The sequence below is a fragment of the Mus musculus genome, chromosome 7 (assembly GCF_000001635.26).
Source record: "Mus musculus strain C57BL/6J chromosome 7, GRCm38.p6 C57BL/6J".
NCBI lineage: Eukaryota > Metazoa > Chordata > Mammalia > Rodentia > Muridae > Mus > Mus musculus.
Genome location: NC_000073.6, coordinates 55,833,350 through 55,855,535, shown reverse-complemented (window position 1 = coordinate 55,855,535; position 22,186 = coordinate 55,833,350). Strand labels below are relative to the sequence as shown.

Genomic DNA, 22,186 nt, shown 5'->3' with positions numbered 1-22,186 from the left:
ACAGGCGATGGATCTATCAGCAAGCTCCTATTTTTTTTAGCAAGCATACAGCTAAGAATGCCATCCTCACACAATCAATACTCCCCAGTCCCCACTTCTCCCTTGCTACCCTCACAGCTCCCCTAGAGCAGCAAACTACAGGTTTGGGTACATAGCAACCACTTGATTCATGTTCTAGTAAGCTTTTTGTCAACTTGACATAGCTAGGGTCATCTATGAAGAGGGACCTCAATTGAGAAGATGCTTCCATCAGATTGCCTCTTGATTAATGATTGATGTGGGAGGGTACATCCCATTGATTGTGGTATCACTCCTGGGCAGGCGGTCCTGAGTGGTATAAGAAAGCAAGTGGATCTCTGTGAGTTCAAGACCAGCCTGCTATACTTAGTGATTTCCAGGACAGCCAGGACTATATCTGCCTCAAAAGTAAAATAAAAGAAAGCAGGCTGCACAAGCCATGGGAAACAAGCTTAGTTATAGCATTCCTCCCTGGCTTTTGCTTCAGTTCCTGCCTCCATATTCCTGCCCTGACTGCCCTCAGTGATAGACTGTGACAGGATGCGAAAGCCATATAAACCCCCTTTCTCCTCAGATTGCTTTTAGTTATGTTATTTTATTCACAAGACTAGAAAGCAAGCTAGTAAAGTCTGTCCCTGGCAATCACACTACCAGTACATGCCCTTTTTGACTCTTCCTTCCTCTTACCCAGAAAGGGTACAGTTCTATTGGACAGTACAGCCTTTTCCCACCCGCAGCCAGCCTCTTCTCTCTAGGCACAGCCGCAAGAAGCATCAGCCCTCTGTGGTCCTTGGGCCAGCTTCCACCCAGGATTTCCTAAGATCATCAATAACCTGTCTGTGACCCAATAAAAGGCCCATCTATTCCACACTCAATTCCCAAATACCTACCAAGGTTCCTACCCGAAGGCTATTTGGGTTGAAAATGTCCATTAGCTTCAACATCTCCCTCTTCCAAGGACCAAGAGACTCCACAGACCTCACAGGGCACAGAGTCTCACAAGAGACTGTCCCAGAGATGCTAAAGCTACAACTACCACAGTGCACCTCTCCCCAACAATGACCCAAAAGGAGGGGACCTAGAGGAAGAAGGTTTTGTTGATATTGCTGTAGTTGTTTGGGTTTTAGGTGAATCATAATTCTAATCACCCAGCTGGCTCCCTGCTGGCTTTCCCAAGAACTGCTTGCAGGTACTTAGCCATCTATCAGCAGGATAAACGAAGAGAACCCATCATTCACAAAGTTCATGTGACCATCACCATTAAAATACCTGCCCACAGAGAGCGCCTAAGGAAGAGACACTTCATGGGAAAGCCTCAGCTGGGTCCTGTATTTTCAGGCCATTTTCGACATAGCATAGGAAGGATTCTTAGGTCACATGACTAACTTTAAAGCGAAGGTGAATCCAGGGCAGGTGTACTCTCACTGGGATCATCAGGCAAGAAAGTCATAGGTCATACTTACAGTTCAGTAAGTGGAACGGCATCTAATGAAAGAAATCACTGCAAATTGTGTACCTGACAAGGGGTGAAAAAAGACTCTAAGGGACTCAGGCAATTTAACAACAGAAAAGCAACTCATTCCATTCTGAGATGGTCAAAGGACATTTAGACAAAAGACAAATGGGTGTTTCTCAAAAGGAGTTATATGAAGAGCATCACTAATCACCAAGCAGATATGAAGCAAAACCACAATGAGGGATCCCCACTTCCCAAGGGAATGACCATTATTAAAAAGAAAAATGCTGGGCTGGAGAGATGGCTCAGTGGGTAAGAGCACCTGACTGCTCTTCTGAAGGTCCAGAGTTCAAATCCCAGCAACCACATGGTGGCTCACAACCATCCGTAACAAGATCTGACTCCCTCTTCTGGTGTGTCTGAAGACAGCTACAGTGTACTTACATGTAATAAATAAATAAATCTTTAAAAAAAAAATGCTGGTGAGGATGTAGAGACATGAGAATCCTTAGATGACACTGAGCTGGTCCAGTCACTATGGAACAGTACACAGTTCCTCAAAAAATTAAAAATATGTCTACCACAAGATCCAACAATTCCACTACTGAGTATTTATCCAAGGAATTAATAACACTGTCAAAAAAGCAACTAGAACCCTGCTTATTTTTATTACTGCCTGTAATAACTGTTCTTTAATCTGCATTTCTCTTACTGCCTCTATGACTGGGCACATTCCTATACAGTAGCCAGTTTGTGACCTGCAGCCCCATCCCTTTTCAATGGCTTGCTGGTGTGGGCTGGCTGCTGCTTTGCTCTGAATCCTCTTCTTCTCCCATTCATGAAGTCACTCACTACACTTCTGACATGACAACTTTGGCAGAACTGTAGCAAACTTGTTTCCAGGTCAAGCTACTTGCTTTTCCATTTTGCTTGCTTTTTCGGAAACGTAACTTCTGTTTTCTTGGGGGGCTGGAGAGTGAACTGAGGAGGTATTGCGAGGTCTAATGCTTTTACCATGCCAAATGTGTCAGCCTTCCACTCTGGAATTTCCTCTTTCATTTCTAAATTTACCAAAGAGTGCCAGCCTGGGTCTGGGGAGGAAGTGGTTTCTAATAGTCTACAACTCAGCAAACTATTGATGTCACTCTCAGAAGCCAAAAAACCCTCTCATGTCAGACAGTGTTAAGGCAATGAGTAATTCCAGAGAATTAATTTAAAAGTAAAATTTGGATCTAAGTTCAATAAATTGATGATGAGATGTGTGTGTGTGTGTGTGTGTATTTATATATTCTAGAATATATGTGTTGTCCTAGTATGCTTTCTAATGCTGTGATAGACACCATGACTAAATAAACCTAGGAGGAAAGGGTTTATCTAAGTTCCAGGTACCAGTCAATCACTAGCAAAGTCAGGAATTTGGAGACAGGAACTAATGCAGAGACTGTGGGGGAATTCCACTTACTGATTTGTTCCCTGTGACTTACTCAGCCTGGTTTTTTGAATGCCCATGGATGGCCCCTCAGTGGACAGGGCCCTCCTCATTAGTCAATGCTCAAGAAAACGTCCCATAGACAAGCCCACAGGCCAATACCACAGAGACAATTCCTCAACAGAGACTCCCTCTCCGCCGATATGTTCAAGCCTGATAGTCAAGGTAACAGAAACTAACGAGCACAACTGTAAAAATTAAAACACACACAAAACTTCTACCTGTTAAATGGACAAATAAAACAATGACAGTTCTCCAAGGAAGTATAAATGATTGATAAATACTTTTAAAACAATTAAGTATCTTCAGCCATCAAAAAAAATGCTTATTAAAGCTACTTTGAAATTCCATCTCACCCCAGTCAGAAAGATTACCATCAAGTTAAAAAAGATGAGGAGTTCCAGAGATGACTCAGTGGATAAACACACACACTGCTCCTTCAAAAGAGCCAAGTTCGATTCTCAAACACCCATGTCGGGCAACTGACAACCACCACCAGTTGCAGCTCCAGGGGATCCAATACCTTCTTCTGGCCTCTCTAGGCACCTATAGTCAGGTGTACATCCCATAATTAAAAACTCATGAAACCTGAAAAAGGACAAGTGCCATTGAGGATGTAGTGAAACAACCCGTGTTTACAGCTGATGGCAATACCCAACCGTTAGAGGCACTACCCTATTCTGTTTACTACAAGAGACACTTGCACATCCATCCTTACTGCACCTCTTTTCAAAACACCCAGGGAAAAGAATTAGCCCAGATATCACCCATTCTCAGAGTAAAAGATAACAAAAACAGGCCACATATACACATTGGAATCTTATTCAGCCATTAAAAAATAAAATTGCAAAATCTGCAGCAAAGTGGAGCTGCAAATTCCTTTCTTGTTCCTTGAGAATTTCATATAAGGGGTTTTTATTACATTCACTTCCAACCCACCCACTAGGTTTCACCCTCACCTCCTTGCCCTGCCTCTAGCTTTCTTGTTTTGTTTGTTTGTTTTTTAAATAACACACAGTCTTGAGCCTCAGCTCCCCACATGCTCTTGGGGGTGGGGTCATCCACTGGAACGTGATCAACATACCTTACAGCAAATGACTTTCCCCCAGAATCCACTAACCATCCACAACTCCTCAGGTACGAGTATAGGCTGATTGGCTGGCTTACCCTTGGGCAGGCTTTGGGCAGACAACCACGGTTACTATGAACAACTGAAAATCCTTAGATTAAGTTAGGTAACCCAGGCTCAGAAACACAAATACCACATGATCTCTCACGTACGGATATCCTAGCTTCTAAAGGCTATACGTGTGCCCAGGCTATGGTGGCACAAGCACATCTTTAACGCCAGCACTTGGGAGGAAGAGGCAGGTACATCATTGAGTTTGAGGCCAGCCTAGTTTACAAAGCAAGTTCCAGGAATGCCAAGGCTGCATAGAGAAACCGTGTCTTGGGGGTGCTAGAATGGGGGGAGTGTTTGTGTGGGGGGAAGAATAAGTGTGAGGAGAACCGAGAGAACTAGAAATGGGCCCAGGAGACAGTAGAAAAGAAGTGACCGGGTTGCTGAGAGCAACGACAGGACACATGAGCTACAGAAGAGGAAGAGGGGATGACTAGGGAAGATGTGTACAGCAAAAAAAGTGGGGCAGGGAAGTGGGGGTTCACAGCTTCTCATAGCTTGTATGTATAAGAGGTACAGTTTCTTCTCAGCTAGATTCCAGAAGACAAGCAACTTAAGTGTATCCCCACAAAAGGAACACTGACCTGATCTCTGTTGGAGACGGCAGTTCTCTAAAACATGTTATTAAAATACCAAGACTCACCCCTGTGACAACTATCTAGGAAGTTTATGGTCAAAGTCAAATTCTAGTCTAGACATAGCTATGATGATAATCTTTAAATGAGATAAATATTAAAGTCAGTCAACTTTAAGCAAAGCAGACTACCCCAACTTAGATGGATCTCATCCAATGAGCTAAAGGTCTTAAGAAAAAAAGAATGCTGACAGCCCTCAAGAAAGAGGGCATTTTGCTTCTGTGTGGTCTTTGGTTTCAGGTTGCACGCAGCATTTAAGTATTCTGTGCAGTTCCAGCTTAGACTGCTTTGCAGAATCTGGCCCTGCCAGTCTCCACAGCTGTGTGAAGCAACTCCCTAAAGTGGATCTCAGTGTTTCTGTCTGCCTCCCCCGGCCCACGTGTATACCCCATTTATTCTGTTTTTCTGGAGAACTCTAGTTATAACGCTGATTACCACCCCCGGCCCCGACTCCTGCAATCAGAGCAAACAATAACAGGCAAATGGGTCTGTACAAAATCCTTCTGAGTCTGGTGCGTGGGACGGAAACAAAGCTGAATTCCGACAGCCTCTGAGATTCAAGCACAGTCAAAGATCTCTGAAGGCAGCTGACCCCGGGGAGCCAAGAGGAGAAGTGGCTTTCGGCTCCCTGCTTCTGTAGAGGCTGCTGCATGGTTTGTGGGTGGTAAACAAAAGAACATGCTTTAGAATAGAAGAGCTCTAGGCTGGGGTGCAGCTTAGTGCTGCTGCAGCGCCAAGGCTCCGGGTATGTGATTCTGAGGCAGGACAGAAAGGCAGGTTGAATTACATACGGGTGCATAAGAACAGAGACCCTCACTCCAGAGTCACCAGCTGAAATTCAAGAATTCCAGCCCAATGCACATTTGCTGTGAAGGTTATGGAAATAGAGACAAGGCTTCCTTTATGTTAGAATAGCAGCTAACCGGGCTTAATGTGTATGACCTTCAACAGAGGTTCTAAATCCATTCATCTTGCTAGGACAAACACAATGGCAAAAAACAACTCAGGGAAGAAAATGCTTATCTGGCTTACAATTCCAGCTTACAGTCCATTGCTTCAGGGGGATCAAGTGAAGAACGGAAAGCTTCACATGGACAGTCAAGCACAGAGACAGAATAAACGCATGGACCCTTGCTCACTTGCTCTCCGTCAGATTTCTCTGTCTACGTCTTTCCTGCATAGGGAATGGTGCCACTCATAATAGGCTAGGTCTTCCAGCATCAATTGGCAGTTGATGTCATCCTCTATAGACCTGCCTGCTGCTTGATCCAGACACTCTCTCACTGTAACTCCATTTCTCAGGTGGCTCCCTCCAGGTTAGTCAAGTTGACAAACCAACCAGCACAGTAAAGCCTCACTCCTGTCCTGGATATTGCCTGGGAATCACACCAAAAAAAAAAAAAAAAAAAAAAAAAAAGACTATTAATTTTGTTTACAGTACAGATATCCTAACTCTCTGTATGTCGTGTGGCTATTGTAAAGGCAACTAAGCATGTCTCTCTTAACTCTTGCACTAAACATCCATGTAAAAATTTTCTTTTGGGCTGAAGAGATGGCTCAGTGGTTAAGTGGTTTGACTGCTCTTCCAAAGGTCCTGAGTTCAAATCCCAGCAACCACATGGTGGCTCACAACCATCCATAATGAGATCTGGTATCCTCTTTAGGTGGGTCTGAAGACAGCTACAGTGTACTTAATAATAATAATAATAATAATAATAATAATAATAATAATAAATCTTTTAATAAATTACAACATCTGCTTCATGCTGGCCAGTCTCGATATTTTGGCAAAGAACTGGTTTTACCTGAGTCAAGAGTCCCCAAATATTAAGGGGATTCAGTGTGGACCTGTGCCTTAACTTGTGTTCCCACTGACAATTCTTCAAACAAAAGTCTTCTTTCATTGAGTGGCTTGAAGAAGAAATCCGATATTCTTGCCAGCTGTGTTAGCCAGGACAAGGTTACAAGCAACCACATTCAGGAGTGGAAACCACTGCTTTCTGACTATCAGTTTTTCTTCTCTGTGGAACAAAATCCCTGCATGAGCTTGGGGAATACAAAGTAAAGAACTTGACAAGTTTGGCCAGGAGAATGGATGTGGTGTGAATACAAACCACAGGCATTGTGGATTCAGGGTCATTATAGCTATCATTGTCCATCTGTTTCATTCATAACTAAAACCTTTGGGAGCCGAAGTTCAATGTCCACCATTTCTGCCGTCACTGCCAGGCTTGAAGAAGCAAGCATATTAACATTGGCTGGGGAGCAACGAGGAAGAACTATTAGTTTCTGCAGGGCTCACCCACCCCCTGCTCCCTGCCACCTTCCCAGAAGCTGAAGGACAACATGGTTTCTTTGGGACCATCTGCTCAGAAGCTGTTAATGAAAATCTTTTAAAAATATTACAGATACAAATGTTGTGTTTAAAGTATTCTGGAAGCCTTCCATTAGATACTTTGTAACCTGTGTTACAAAGGCTACTGGTAGCCATCAGTTCTCCAGATAAACAGAACAAATAGTAAAATAGCTTAAAAAAATCATAATAATACCTAATTTTCATTACATGTAAATAGACAAGGTATTCAAATTGAAAGGCAGAGATATTCAAAATGGTTTTAAAAAATTCAAAGGAGCCATGAGAAACACATTTTAAAGACACTAAGGAAGTGAAACAAAAGAATGGAAAAAGATACACCAAACAAGCATGGTGCAAAAAGCCTTTAATCTCGGACTCAGGAGGCAGAAGAAAAGAAGCAAGTGGATCTCCATGAGTTCAAAGCCAGACTGGTCTACATAGTAAGTGCCAGGCCAGCCAAGATTACATAGTAAGACCCTGTCAGAAGAATGCAAAGATACAAAATGAAAAGCAAAACCCAAAAATAATGGCAATGACTAGCCTGATACAGAAAAAGGAACTTGAAAATAAAAAAAATTATTACTAAAAGAAACATAGCCAGACATTGTGGCACTTGCTGGGCACCCCATCATTCAGAAGGCAAGAAGATGACTGTGTGTCTGAGACCATCCTGGACTGCATAATGATACCAGACTAGCCAGGGCCTTGGCAGGGTAGGAATGAGAAGGCACTATGAAAGTCAATCACAATCCAGCACTGTGACATAACAGTTTCAAGCATACAGGTACCTTACAACCCAGTCAACACATGCAGCTACAGGTGACAAGGAGAAAAATCCTTGCTTGTGTAAAGCAGTTATTAAAAGAATTCTCAACAAAGTTGCACGATGTAAAACATTATAAAAGAAAATAGCATGCAAACAATTATTACTGAACTATCTGGCTCCTAAATCGTAAACCAATCTAATAACTCTTTTTTTATAACCTGTATATATTCTAGAAGAATGGAACCCTAATTTATCCCTAGCAGTTGCTACTAAGTGAAACAGATCAAAAACCTTGTTTGAGACAGACACTGAGGGTGATGGGGACTGAGAGGTTAGCTAAAGCCAGGAAGGTACCCTGCTGTAATACTGATTCAACAGATGACTGAGGGTCCAACATTTAGAGGACAGTATTTTGTACCTTTTCTTCTAATTTTTTTAAACTGGCAAATTTAAGGACCTAATGATTGAACTCAACACCTGGCTTTCCATCTAATCTTGGACTATTTCATCTGTCCATGCTTCACCCACCCACCAAGTGTGGTAAATAACAGCTGCATCTATTTCAAGGACTGGGCAAATAATACGTGAACTGAGAAGTCAGCAAACTACAGGACGTTGTCTTTTTACATAAAGAATTTCCCTGGCAGACAGCCACACCCACTCATTTTCCACGAGGCTCTAATGCTACAGCACATAAACAAGGCCCACAGAACGGAGACTATTCACAATCTGCACCTTTGCCAGAAAGGGAGCACTGGCTTACAAAGATGCACGAAACATGGGATGTCTTAAGAACGTGAGCACAATTTCCCTTCCCTGGTGGTTTGAACTGGAATGGTCCCCAGAGGCTCATCTATTTGAGCTCCCTCGTCTGACAGTGGCAGTACTTGAGAAGGATTAGAACAGTGGTTCTCAACCTTCCTAATGCTGCCACCCTTTAATAAAGTTCCTCATGCTGGGCTGACCCCCAGCTGTAATTTTTGCTACTGTTAAGAATCACAATGGAGAACTGGGCGTGGTGTCGCAAGCCTTTAGTCCCAGCACTTGGAGGCAGAGGCAGGCGGATTTCTGAGTTCGAGGCCAGCCTGGTCTACAGAGTGAGTTCCAGGATAGCCAGGGCTATACAGAGAAACCCTGTCTCAAAAAACCAAAAAAAAAAAAGAATCACAATGGAAATATTTCCAATGGTCTTAGGCAACCTTTGTGAAAGGCTCGTTCAGTCCCCAAAGGAACCTCAATGTACAGGCTGAGAAGTGCTGTATTTGAAGGATTAGGAAGTGCCACATTGCTGGAGGAAATGTGTCACAGGGGCTTTTGAGATTTCAAAAGCCTATGCCAGGCCTCTCTCCTCTCTCTCCCTCCCCCTCTCCATCTCTCTGGATCAGGATGTAGCTCTCAGCTACTGCTCCAGTGCCATGCCTACCACAATACTCCTGCCATGAGAATGAACTAAAATCTCTGACACTTGTAAGCAAGCCCTCAATTCAATGTTTTCCTTTATAAGAGTTGCCTTTGCCCAAGCGTCTCTTCACACCAATACAACGGTGAGTCACCTTCAGAGTGATGTCCTTGAGCATGTACTCAAGGATACTGACACAAGATCAACTGGAGTGTTGATAAATGTTAAAGCACAATATCAGGCGCTGAAGAGATGGCTCGGTGGTTAAGAACACTTGCTGCAGAGGACCCTGGTTCAATTCCAAACACCCTCATGGCAGCTCATTATCATCTACAACTCCAGTCCAGGGCATTTAATGTCATCTTCTGGCACCAGGTGCACATGTGGTGCACGGACACTCGTGTCAGAAAAATACCCAGAAGACCGATCAAATACATTATAACACACCCACACTAAAGACGACAGTTGTACACTGCCTATCAATGTTTTGGTCAGTTATCACAGCACTCCTAGAACTGTATGATGTAATTAACATCTGTACCTATTTTCATTTGTCTAATTAAACTCTGATGCAGGGATAGAATTGTGCAGATATACTTTAGCATATATCACTATAGTTTGAGCAACACATGACTGTATTATACAATCAATAGAAAGAATTATTGAACTCAGCCGGGTGTGGTGGCGCACGCCTTTGATCCCAGCATTCGGGAGGCAGAGGCAGGCAGATTTCTGAGTTCAAGGCCAGCCAGGGCTACACAGAGAAACCCTGTCTCGAAAAACCAAAAAACAAAACAACAACAACAAAAAAAACAAAACAAGAATTATTGAACTCTCTGTAAATAGAAACATTTAAGGAATTCCAGCTGAGCATCAATAAGTGAAAATATATAACACTTGGAATGCAATCGGTGTTACAGAAACTCCGATTCAAACAAAAGAGGCTAAAGTCGGGGCAGAATGCTTCAGTACACATACAGTTGTATATACTTCTGAACTATTTAAAAAATTGTTGAGGTGGTGTTTGTAAATTTTCTCACCTTTAAAAGTACTATTTCAGGCTAGGTTGTATCTTATTTCTGTAATGTCAGCACTCAAGGAGCTGAGATAGACAGGAAAGGTGGTGGTATCCACACCTCCAGTCTTAGCACTCAGAAGGTGGAGGCAGGAGAATCAGGGGTTCAAGCCCACCAGGACTTCGGGAGACCCAACCTCAAGCCCCTTCCCCTCCCTACACACAAAAAGGCTAATGTAGAGGCACCATGAATTCAAGGCTGTCTGGGCCATGGAATGAAACCCTGTCTCAAAACTCAGGAGGGGTAAAGATGGCTCTTCAATTAGGAGCTTTTCAGGAGAACCTATGCTGAGTTCCCAGCACCCACATGGAAGCTCACAATAGCCTATATCTCCTGGTCCAAGAGATCCAATGGCGTCTTCTAGTCTCTACAGACTTCTGATGAATGTGATGCACACAAACTCATGCAGGCCACAACAACCACACACTTGTCAAATACATATTTAAATTTGCTTTTTTTTGAAATGGTAAGATAAAGGGAAAGAGAGAAGAAAGAACGTTTTAGTCTTCCAGGTTGTATCCAGAACTACATTTTTTAAAAAAAAACACTTATTTATTATTTGTGTATGGAGTGTGTTCATAGGGAGAGAGAGTAAGTATTTCGGCACAAATCACTGTGTCCTTGTGGACGTCAGAGGACAATTTTCAGGAGTTAGTCCTTTCCTTCCACTGTGGGTTGTAACTCAAGTTGTCAGACCTGTCTGTCACCTATACCTACTGTGTGTCACCTATACCTGCTGTGTGCCACCTATGCTCACTGTGTGCCACCTATACCCACTGTATGCACCTATACTCCCTGCATGCCACCCCACCTTCCCAAGGCTCTACTTTTCAAAGCACTGACTTTACTTCTTACAGACATATTTGACTAGTGTTTTTGTAACCAAATAATATTATATATATATATATATATATATATATATATATATAAAATCATTAATTTTTCACTTTAATGGTGTTTGGCTGGTAAAACACCTTGGACGGCCTTAAATATAGCCACCCCCTCCCCAACACCCCCATACTTATTACTGAGAACATAGAACCATCTTAAATGCAGACTCCAAGATTGCCACAGGACTTTCTGGAGAAAGCAAAATAGCACTATGAAAAGATCAGCAGTTGCCAAGAGTTGATGGTATGAAAGACCTCACTACAAGGGACACAGGAAAGAAAATCTTGAGGTGATAGGAACCAGTTTGGCATCTTAATTACAGTGGCAGTCAACACTCCAAAGCATGAATATTACTATATGTAAAGTTAAAAACACGCTTAAGTGCCAGGGAGATGGCTCAGTGGATAGCCGTACAGGATTTCAGATCTCAGAACCCACATAAACGACAATGGGCATGGCAACCTCCCTCAAGTCCCATTGCTTCCAAGGCGGAGACAGGGGACCTCCGAAACAAACTGGCGAGCAAGACTAGTCCAATCAGTGAACTCTAAGTTCAGCTGAGAGACCTTGTATCAAAGAATAAGGTGGAAAACGCCAAATCAGCCTCGGGCCTCTACATGCACATACAAACACATTCACACACCTGTGCACCCACATCTAAAAACACACATACCACAAACACACACATACAGTGTTTATTCTTTAAAAAAACCTTAATACATACTTCCTCAAATACACAAATACTTAGAGGATGTATTTTCTTAGAGAGACTTTTCAACTGCAGCATTTTATCAAGGTTACAGGGAAGATGCTGTTAGGGGAAGAGGGAAAGAGAAGTATTCCCCGCAACATTCCTACTGAATTCTTACAATGCATGTCTGCAGTAACTTACATGTATTTAAAAACTGAATTAATTCTTTCAGGCTATGTGCTTGTAGGCTTTTTAATAAGAACCACTAACATACTCAGAACTAGGGGAAGGCTGGTATTCAGGTATACCACCGGTCTCGCGTGCTTCAACTTCCAGCCAGTGAACTTGGCCAGGGTCTAGGATCAATACCCCCACCTTGGCAAGCGCTGATCTCAGTATCAGTACCTGTAGGAGTACCCCAGTACCAGCGGTGCTTCAAACACGACTCAACTAAGCGATCTGTTAGCCGACAACCAAGAGAAATCTCTGGGCTCCCCCATGCAACACACGGATTGCCCGATGCTTCCCTCTGCCTCGCCCTCACCGATCCCCAGTTGCATATCTCTTCCTTCTTTTCTCACACTCACGAAATGTTACAAATTACGCAGATGCTTTAGGCTTAAAGTACAAAATTCGTTACGAATGTGCGGCGGCGCACTACTGCTCCTGAACAATCCCGTTTCCTTAACAAAGCCCAAAATGCCTCTCTCCAAGAATCTGAGGACGGCTTCCCTAGACCACACTCTCCTTCCTTTCCTCTGAAGGCAGAACCATGGTGGACTCGGGGTTGTTTTGCCACTTTAGTGCAACATAAACTATTCGTCGCTCCTTACTTTTCAATAGTAAAATACTAAATATTAACGTTGTCTCTTCCTCTTTGGAGCTAAACCTCGTGCCGGAAGCGCGAGATCTGGGATCCTAGTATCCAGGGTGAGTCGGGGCGGGGGTTCGGGGACGCGGGGGTCCGGGACGCGGGAGCCGGGCCACCGGAGTGCAAGTTGTGCAGCGCGGAGGGAACAGGGAATCTGCACTGGGAAGCCCGTGGCCGGGGGATTCTGGAATGTGATTCCGGGGAGGGAGCCCTGGAGCCGCCGAGCTGGGCCGGGAGTCCCGGGCTCCGGAGCTGCCGTGCAGAGACCGGGAGACTCGAGAGCCCAGGAGGCAATCCCGGGAGGCCGTGCGGTCCCGGAGGCTGCGCCGAGGCCGTCTGCAGGCTCGCCCCACCGGACTACAGTGGAGCAAGGACCCCGAGGCCAGGCGACCGCCCTTACCTGGTCTGCGCCGCCTTCGGTTGTCCAGGGCGGGCCCCGGGAGCTTTCCTACCCCAATGAGTCACTTGGGCGGGTCGGGAATGCACCAGGAAACACCCGGCCTCCTCCCCTTCCTCCGGGGCGGCGCTGCTCGGCTCGGCCTCTTCCTCCCGGCGCTCCTCCCTCCTCCCGCTGGCTGCCTTGGGTCCGGCTCCTCTAGGCCAGCCCGGTCGGCCCCCAAGTCTCCCCAAGTCTCCCGTACCGTAGCCCCGCCTGCCGCTTGCTGCTCAGGTCACCGCAGCAAAGGAAGCCGGGATTTGCTTGGTGGGCTCCACCCGTCAAGCCGGCTGGGAGAGGATGAAGACTCAGCGCCACACTGCCATGCTCACCAGCCTCAAGAGTTTTCCCTGATTTGGGGGACCTCTGTTGAAGCTAAGGCCAAATGAGGAAAGAATTCCAGGACTAGCCAGCATAGAGCTGGAAGTTTTACTAAAGATACTTTAAAAAAAATTTAAAAAAAAGGAATTCATTATGTGTATGAATGTTTGGCTTGCTTGTGTGTCTATGCACCACGAGAGTGCCTGGTGCCCGCAAAGGTCCAAAAAGGGCGTTGGATCCCCCAGCAATTGGGTGTGGGCCAGTGAGCCCATACATGGGCCATAGGAATTCAACATTCGTTTTCCTATAACTTGTCCTCAGTGATGGTGAGAAGCCTCAGTAAATCCATGAGTGATGGGCTTATCTTCCTCCGCATGTCCCCCAAATTTTCACTGCCTCCTGTCCTGCCTCTGGTTGAACTTCAAAAGAGATACAGAAGGTACAACCATGACAGAGAAGGGGCGCATGTATGTATTAAATGGTGGGTGCAAGGCTGGAGCGGCATGTAAAATGCTCCAGACCCAAGGAAGAACCCATTCTGGCCCCTAAAGTAACAGTGCTACCATCTCATCTGCCTTCTGAGGACTGGCAAACTCAAGTTCAGACTCCTAGGAATGGCTGACAACAGAAAACCTGACTTGAATTTGCCCTCCCTAAACCCGCAGAAAAGGAAGGGAAAAGTTAGTTAACATACATCTTAATGCTGAACTTAGTAGAATAGCTCCAAACTTCCTACCCTTCTTCACTCCGGACGCCCCTCCTTACTGCTAAGAATTTGGACATTTTGTTTGTCGTTGGGGTCTGACAGTAACTAATGTAACCCAGGCTAGCCTTGAACACCAGATCATGTCTCCATCCCTCAAGTGCTGAAATCACAGGCATTCACCAACATGCCTAACTCCCACACCAGTTTGTTTTCCCCAACTTAACAGAAATAAATCTTTACTAAGTAACTTTTAATATCAGAAAAATAAAACTCGTGTAATTGTATTTACAACAGACACACATCAGTGTTTTCACCATCTTAGGTTTACCACAAAATGTGAGATGTTAAACTTATTCAAAAGTATAATCCTTGTAGCTTCTCTACATATGCATAACAAGAGTATAATAAAAATTACAAAACCTAAACTATAATGATAATACAAATGTAACATGTTGATTCCTTGGCGCAGCAAAAATACAAAACGCATGCTTGACAATGTTCCCCTGCTTCCACAGAACTGTAATCTAGAGATTAAGATTCAATACTGGCATTTAACTATCCGACAAGCAATTTGAATTATATCATTATATGCTGTAGAGAGAATCTCAGTGTCACCTGTCACTAAAAATGCCTATGCCCAATGAGCTGAGGCAGCAAATAGGAGATGGGACACTGGCAAGAAGAGAGGAGATTCTGGGAAATAGTGAGAATATAAAAGGAACCCATAGGGAGGGACTGTGAAGGATTCAAGCAAGTCTCTGAGGGAGAGAAGCTGAGGAGACACAAAGGAAGAAGCAGGCTGGGACTGGAGGAGAGGTAACTAACAGTGTGTGAGACATAGAATAGTTTAAAGGGTTAGATAAGTTACAATCTAGTCAGGGACTGAGCCAATGCTCGTGGCCTAGGCATTTATTAAAAAGTTGTTAGTCTCACAGTGATCATTCTGGGAGCAGGGGCTGGGAGGAAAAACAGATTGATTTGTTTTTACAATATTTCATCAATGCAACTTTTTTTATACTAAAAAAAATAAAAATAAAAACCATTTGTGAGGGCTGGAGAGATGGCTCAGCGGTTGCTCTTCCAGAGGTCCTGAGTTCAATTCCCAGCAACCAGGTGGTGGCTGTAGTGGGATCCGATGCACTCTTCTGATGAGTGTCTGAAGACAGTTACAGTGTAAATAAATAAGTAAAAATAAACAAATCTTTTTTTAAAAAATTAAGAACTTTTAAATGAAATGGAATTTTTCAAGTGGAAATGAAGGTTAAAATTGACCTATTTATTATTGAATACACACGAGATTTAAATTTTTTTTGTGCTGAGAGAAAATAAAAGCTCTTTTGTGGGGAAAATAATTCTTCAAAATATAATTAGTAGAAAACCCACCAGTGTGTTTCAATGCCAGCAGATATGAGAACATACTAAAGGTGAAGTCCCACACACCCACAGGTGAAATGCACAAGTATATTTTAAAGAACTCTTTGCTTGTAACTGGAAATGGGTTTGAAATTATGTAAACTGACTAGAGATTGTCACAGCTGTTCCCATGATTTATGGCAAGTGCAACACTATCTCCCTCCCTTTCTCCTGTCTTAGTGAAGAATACAAATATATTTATAGCTAGGCAGTGATGGCACACGCCTTTAATCCCAGCACTTGCTAGGCAGAGGCAGGCAGATCTCTTGAGTTCGAGGCCAGCCTGGCCTACAGAATGAGTTCTAGGACAGCCATGTCAGTTACACAGAGAATCCCTGTCTCGGAAAAAACCAAACAAATTAAAGCATATATATATTGTATATATAAAACAAATTAAAGCAAATATATATGTATTATATACAAATATATAAGCAAATATATATTTATATATGTGTGTATGTATATGTATACATTTGCATATACCTATATACATATATATACATTGTACAAGAAAATATGGATTGAACGTAAGGTATTCCACGTGTTGATATGTAGTGTAAATATCAATTAATAACTTGATTAAATTAGTGAATGGAATGTTCACATCTTCAATTTTCAGGCAATATAGGTGCATCCAGAGCCCATACTGAAATGGAGGGACCCAAAGGGTCATTGCCACATCCACTAAGGGAGGAGTAGGAACTCACAGTCAATCAGCAGTATTTCTGATCCACCTTTGGTTAAATTCTCCATGAGACCAAGGTCAATGTAGCAGTTTCTGTCCCATTATAACCAGTGATCTAGTAAATGGACATGAACCCTGTAATGACCCACAAGTAATCAGAATGTCTCAAATAATTACCTGCAATCCTGCAGAACTGGGCATAAAGTGTTGTACTATAGAAACCAAATGAACCTGCTTTGTCCAAACCAGCAGTGTAAAGAAGGTAGCTCTGGATGTGTCAGCCATCTGTAACGTCAGGTATCAACTGTATCTCCTCTTAATATACCCTGAAGCAACCCATTGTCTGTAATTCCAGACTACACATTTGGTTTAGAGGTCTTTGTCCTGGTTATATTTATTCTTTGGTCAACTTGACACAAGCGAGGGTAATCTGGAAAGAGGGAACGTTATTGAGAAAGCACCTCTATCAGATTGCCTGTAGGCAAGTCCATGGGGTTATTCTTTTGATTAGTGATTGATGGGGGAGGCCCAACCATTATGATGGCTCCCCTCTAGACAGGTGGTCCTGGGTGCAGTGAAACAGCAAGCTAAACAAGCCATGAGGAGCAAGTCAGTAAGTGGAGTTATCCAGTCTCTGGTTCAGTTCCTGACACCAGATTCCTGCCTTCACTTCTCTCGATGGGCTATGACATGAAAGCCAAATAAACCCTTTCCTCCCCTGGTTGCCTGTGATCATGGCATTGATCAGAGAAAGCAAACAAAGGCAGTCACACTGCTTACCATCTTCACCTCGGCTTCAGCAATTCTTACACAAGCTATGTAAGGAGTCTACAGGATGGTATTAATAATTCAAATCAAATTAATAGACAAGAGGCTACTTAGGTGTAAGGAGCAGAGGAAGTCCTGAGTAATTAAAGTTGGGCCCGTGTATACAAAAACCAGCAATGGCAGTTTATTTCTTCAAAATCTTTACAGTCTGAGACGAATGCCTATAGAAATCTGGGGAAGAATAGCCAAATATTACGTGATGGACTCTTCCTGAGAAGATGCAACCTACATCTACTCATCCCAGATAGGGAGCCTATGCAGGCTTGTGTGTTTGCACAGTGGAGCCTCTAGATGATACTGCTTCAAAAGCACACGCACAAGAGTCTACACTGTAGACTCCACAGAATCATTACGAGGTGTAGCCTTGCTAGAAGAAATGTGTCCCTGGGGGTGGGCTCTGTGGTTATACCTGATCTCACTTCATGTTTTTCCTCTGCTCCCTGACTGTCTGGACAGCCTCATGGCTCTTGCTAGCATGCTACCACAGTGATGGACAGTATCCCCTCTACAACTACAAGCCTGTCTTGTATTTCAAACCACAATTGCAGTTGGGTACATGAAACATCACGGAAAAGGAAGAAATTCAAGATCCATCCCACCAAAGGAAAAAAATATTGGTGCGTGGAGGGTGGGCTGTTGCTATATATTGTGCTGCTAAATACTAGCCCCCAGGGTTTGGTTGCCCCAAGGGATGAGGAAATCCTCTGTATACCAAATGATGCGTTTTCCTCTAAGTTGCTTTGGTCATAGCATTTTATCACAGCAACAGAAAGTAACACAGAAATCGAGAGAGGTATGGCTTGCAATTAAAGTTGAAATCTATATAACAGATTTGGAGTATAATTTGCCCCTGTGGAGTTTAAACAAATTATCTTTCAGATTTCATTTCTGGTGTTGTAATGCCCATGGTGCAGGGACCCCAAAGACCACTGGTGAGCCAATTCCGAAGCAAACACGTAAGAGCCTTTATTATCGGCTCTTGCACAAGGACTCTCACCATCACTGTCACAGTGGGTCAGAAGTGAGAGTCCTGAGTTCTAGGGGTACAGGGTGTTTATTGTAGTTACAGTATGCTTTGGAAATTTCCATACAGTCAGCAAGTTAGTATTTTAAAAATTGCATTTCTGGTGTAATCTGCAGGAACCAAACATGGGCGCAAAACCATCCGAGGAACAGGGTGGGTAGGTTATCTATTTTCTGCAGGATGTCTTAGGTTGTCTATATGTATTTGACCCTGCTGTTGTAGTCTGACTGGCTTATGCTAAGGGGGGTGGTGTTGCCATAGGATGTTTGCTCAAGTGGTTTTTTGTGCACTCTCAGAAACGGAGTTGGTTGGACTTTATAGTGCAATCATGCTGCACCAATAGTGTAGTTTTGCTTTCTGGGGCGATTAGACCCATGTGTGTTGTGTTCCTCTTCTTCAAATTTGTCACACAACACTTGCTTATTGATACTTAAAAAGTTTTGATTTGTAATTATTGCTATAATATAGGCAAAACTGGAAATAATAAACTAATATCACCAATATTTAGTAATAATAAAATTACTAATATTACTAATATTGTTATACAAGATAGAATTTAAAGAAGCTCTCTGGTCCTCATATCAGAAAGAGTTTAATTCTGCCAGGCAGACAGGATGAACTTGGTTAAAAGCTATGGTAATATCTTACATTTTAAATATCACTATTTGTTTAAACAACCCAACTTTAGAATCCCTGTCTATGTGAAACTCATGCAGATGGATTTCTGCTTCCCTGTTGTGCATTAGCCAGGACCTGACATGCACTATTAGAGTTTTTTCCTTTATTAATCTCTAAGTGGTGGACTGACTTTTCACTGGGAAGGCATATTCTATTTCATATATAAAACCATACAATTTATGAATAATTCACTTATTTTCCAATCTGAATTTTTTTGTTGTGTATCATGTACCATTTCTGGTATAATACCGAATAGAAAAATCAGGTAGACATTTCTCTTATTTTCAACCCTAGGAATAAAACAGTCTTCCACATTTAGTTTTAAAAATCCTATTTTTTTAGTCCCTTAGATTGAATACTTTCCTACTTCTGGTGTTTTGGTAGCTTTTATAGGTACATGTAAACTTAATATTTCAGCAGCTAGTGGGGCTATCTACAGTGGTCTGGAAATGGTTTGAATATATTCTCCAAGGATTTATGTGTTTGATGATGAATGCCTAATCCTACTTTTCTTGAGTGTTGGGATTGTAGGCATATGCTGACAAGTCCAGTGTATCCTGTGGTCTATATCAAACCCAGGTCCTTGAGTATGCTAGGGAAATACTGTAGTGACTGAGTTACCTCCCACAATGCTCCAACAAGGTCTTTCCTTGGAGATTAGTTTACCTGTCTCTTTCTGGATGAGTTGTGTCTATAATGCTGTTTGGATCAGCACTTGTGATAGTTCCAAAGATGCTTCCACGTCTTTAAAGAGCTCCACTACGAGTACCAATTTTCTGTTCTTCTATATTAGTCAGTTTTGTTGTGGAGGCTGTAGTTCAGTTGTAGGATGTCTACCTAGCATGTGCAAGACCCTAGGTTCCATCCCCAGCAGTACCAAAAGGAAAACCATGCACACTTTAGTCACACAGTCGTTTGTATTACCATAATGGAAGGCTGAACTGAATTAACTCTTAAACAGGTTTTAGAACTTTAGCATCCAAGGCTAGAAATTCAAGATGAGAGAGCCCCAAATATTTGACCTCGGGTAAATAATAAGAGTATACCGAGAAGACAGTACATCTTGAAACAAGGTCAAAGGGAGTGATTTGGGCATATACTTAAAGAGCTTAAGGGTCTAATGAGTGCCACCTTGAGGGCAGCTGCTCTGTGATTTGGAAAATCCAGTTTTGTCTAAGCAGCAGCAAAGAAAAAAAAACTCTTAAGAGTAGAACACTTGTTGAATGAATTAACAGCAACACTGATCTTCAGAACTGGGAAAAGAACTCAAGGGGGTCTCAGAAATCTTTTTACAATATCTTATTTTTGTGTGTGTATGCCTATGAGTATATGCCTTATGTGTGTGGGTGGCCACAGAGGTCAGAGTCATCTGGTTTCTTGGACCTGGAGTTACAGGTGGTCGTGAGCGGTCTTTGTGAGTGCAGGGGCCCAAACCTGGGTCTTCTGGAGAGTTCCAAGTGCCCTTAGCTGCTGAGCCTCTGGCTTGTTATCTCAAAAATCTCTGAGGCTGCTTCTCCTTCCACAAGGTCAGAAAGGTTCAAAGGCAGAATCATTTCTTGGAACACCAGAGTTGTTGTCTATAGATGTCCAGGGCCATTCTGGGATCCATCAAGTTTAACCAGGAAGTAAACTTACCACAAAGAAAACTTTAAGGTCTCATCTCCTTACTGGTGAATTTTTACCAAATATTCAAAACCACAAAAATCTTAAAGAAAACATTAGCAAATGGATCCCAACAGCGCGAACATCATGATCTGGTCAGGTTTATTATAGGACGAAAAGGTTTGTTCAACATACAGAAACCAATGTAATAAAACCAATAGACCCACAGAACAAAGGAGACAAACAAGACAAAAAACAAAAGGCAAAACAAAAAAACAACCAAAACGTGCAGTCACCAGGTGTTCCGAGGGAGCCAACCACTTGTTAAAAGGGAATTTATATTATTTATGTGTGTGAATGCTTTGCCTGCACGTGTGTCTGTGCAGTACGTGTGTGCCTGGTGACTGTGGAGCCCAGAAGGTTGAGGCGCTGGAAGTGGAGCTACAGTGGGGTGTGAGCTCCATGTGAGTACTGGGAATCTAACCCAGGTCCTCTGGAAGAACAGCCAGTGCTCTGAACTGCTGAGCCCACCTCTCCAGCTTCCAATTTTTCTCTTCTTCTACCCTTAAATAGGTTCTAGGAACCAAACTTAGGTTATCAGGCTTGTGTGACAAGGACTTCACCTAATGAGCCACCTGTGGGCCTTGCCATACTGTTTTGTAAGACAAGATCTCTTACTGGAATCCTGAGCCTGCAGATTAGGATACGCTGGCTGTCGAGGGAGCCCCAGTGCTAGATTCATAAGTATTTGTCGCTGCCATGCCTGGCTTTTTACGTGGGTGCTGGGGAGAAAACTCACGTCCTCTCATGCTTGCTGACTGAGCCATCGCCAGGCCAGAGGATTGCACTCACTGATTACAGGATCTCACATACACACCACATAAAGGAAGCATGTACAAATGGGAGAGTGTTGGTGATGAACAAGGCCAGCAAGTAGCAGGATAGAAGACTGATATAAATCACTTATGTTTATATAGTAACAATTACTAATTAATAAAGAAAACAAATCCACAGTACTACAGAGATAAAGTTAACAAAAGTGTAAAACTGGTTTTTTTTTTTTTTTTTTTGGTTTTTCGAGACAGGGTTTCTCTAGCCCTGGCTGTCCTGGAACTCACTTTGTAGACCAGGCTGGCCTCGAACTCAGAAATTTGCCTGCCTCTGCCTTCCAAGTGCTGGGATTAAAGGCGTGCACCACCACACCCTGCAAAAGTGTAAAACTTTTACACTGAAAAACAACTCTGCTGAAAGCACTTTGGACTAAATACAGAGCAAAGATCCCAAGTTTCTGGGTCAGGAGACTTTGACAGCACCCTCCACATCAGTCTGGAGACCCCATGTAATCTCTACCTAGACGCCAGTGTCTGTAGGCTCAGCATGCTTACTATCCAGATCCCAAGGTCTGGAAGTTCAATGTACTCACTATCTCCATACCAATGGTCTTTCTGATAGCTAGAAAAGCTGGTCCTAAAATTCATAAGAGAATGCAAAGAGTCTAGAGTAGACAAAAGAATCTAGGTAAAAGATGAATAATTACATGACTCAAATGTAGATTTAAAAACATCATACAAATCTTCACCATACTACCCTGAATGTGCCTGCTTTTGTCTGAACTTGGAAGAAATAAGGAGAGACATATAAAAGAAAAGAGAATAGAAGTGAGTG

At 43.0% G+C, this 22,186-nt stretch overlaps 1 protein-coding gene across 4 annotated transcripts in view; it reads right to left on the bottom strand.

Annotated features, from left to right (window-relative positions):
- The window catches only part of Cyfip1 (cytoplasmic FMR1 interacting protein 1), a 90,612-nt gene extending 77,098 nt beyond the window's left edge, over positions 1-13,514 (bottom strand). For 2 of the 4 annotated variants that reach the window (NM_001164662.1, NM_011370.3), the window contains exon 1: positions 13,229-13,465. The gene's annotated coding sequence lies outside the window, so the exon portion shown is untranslated. Of the gene's footprint in view, positions 1-1,481; positions 1,535-13,228 lie in introns of all 4 variants that reach the window. The other 2 variants (NM_001164661.1, XR_001785497.2) reach the window with 2 other exon arrangements.
- Positions 13,515-22,186: the final 8,672 nt, after the last annotated feature.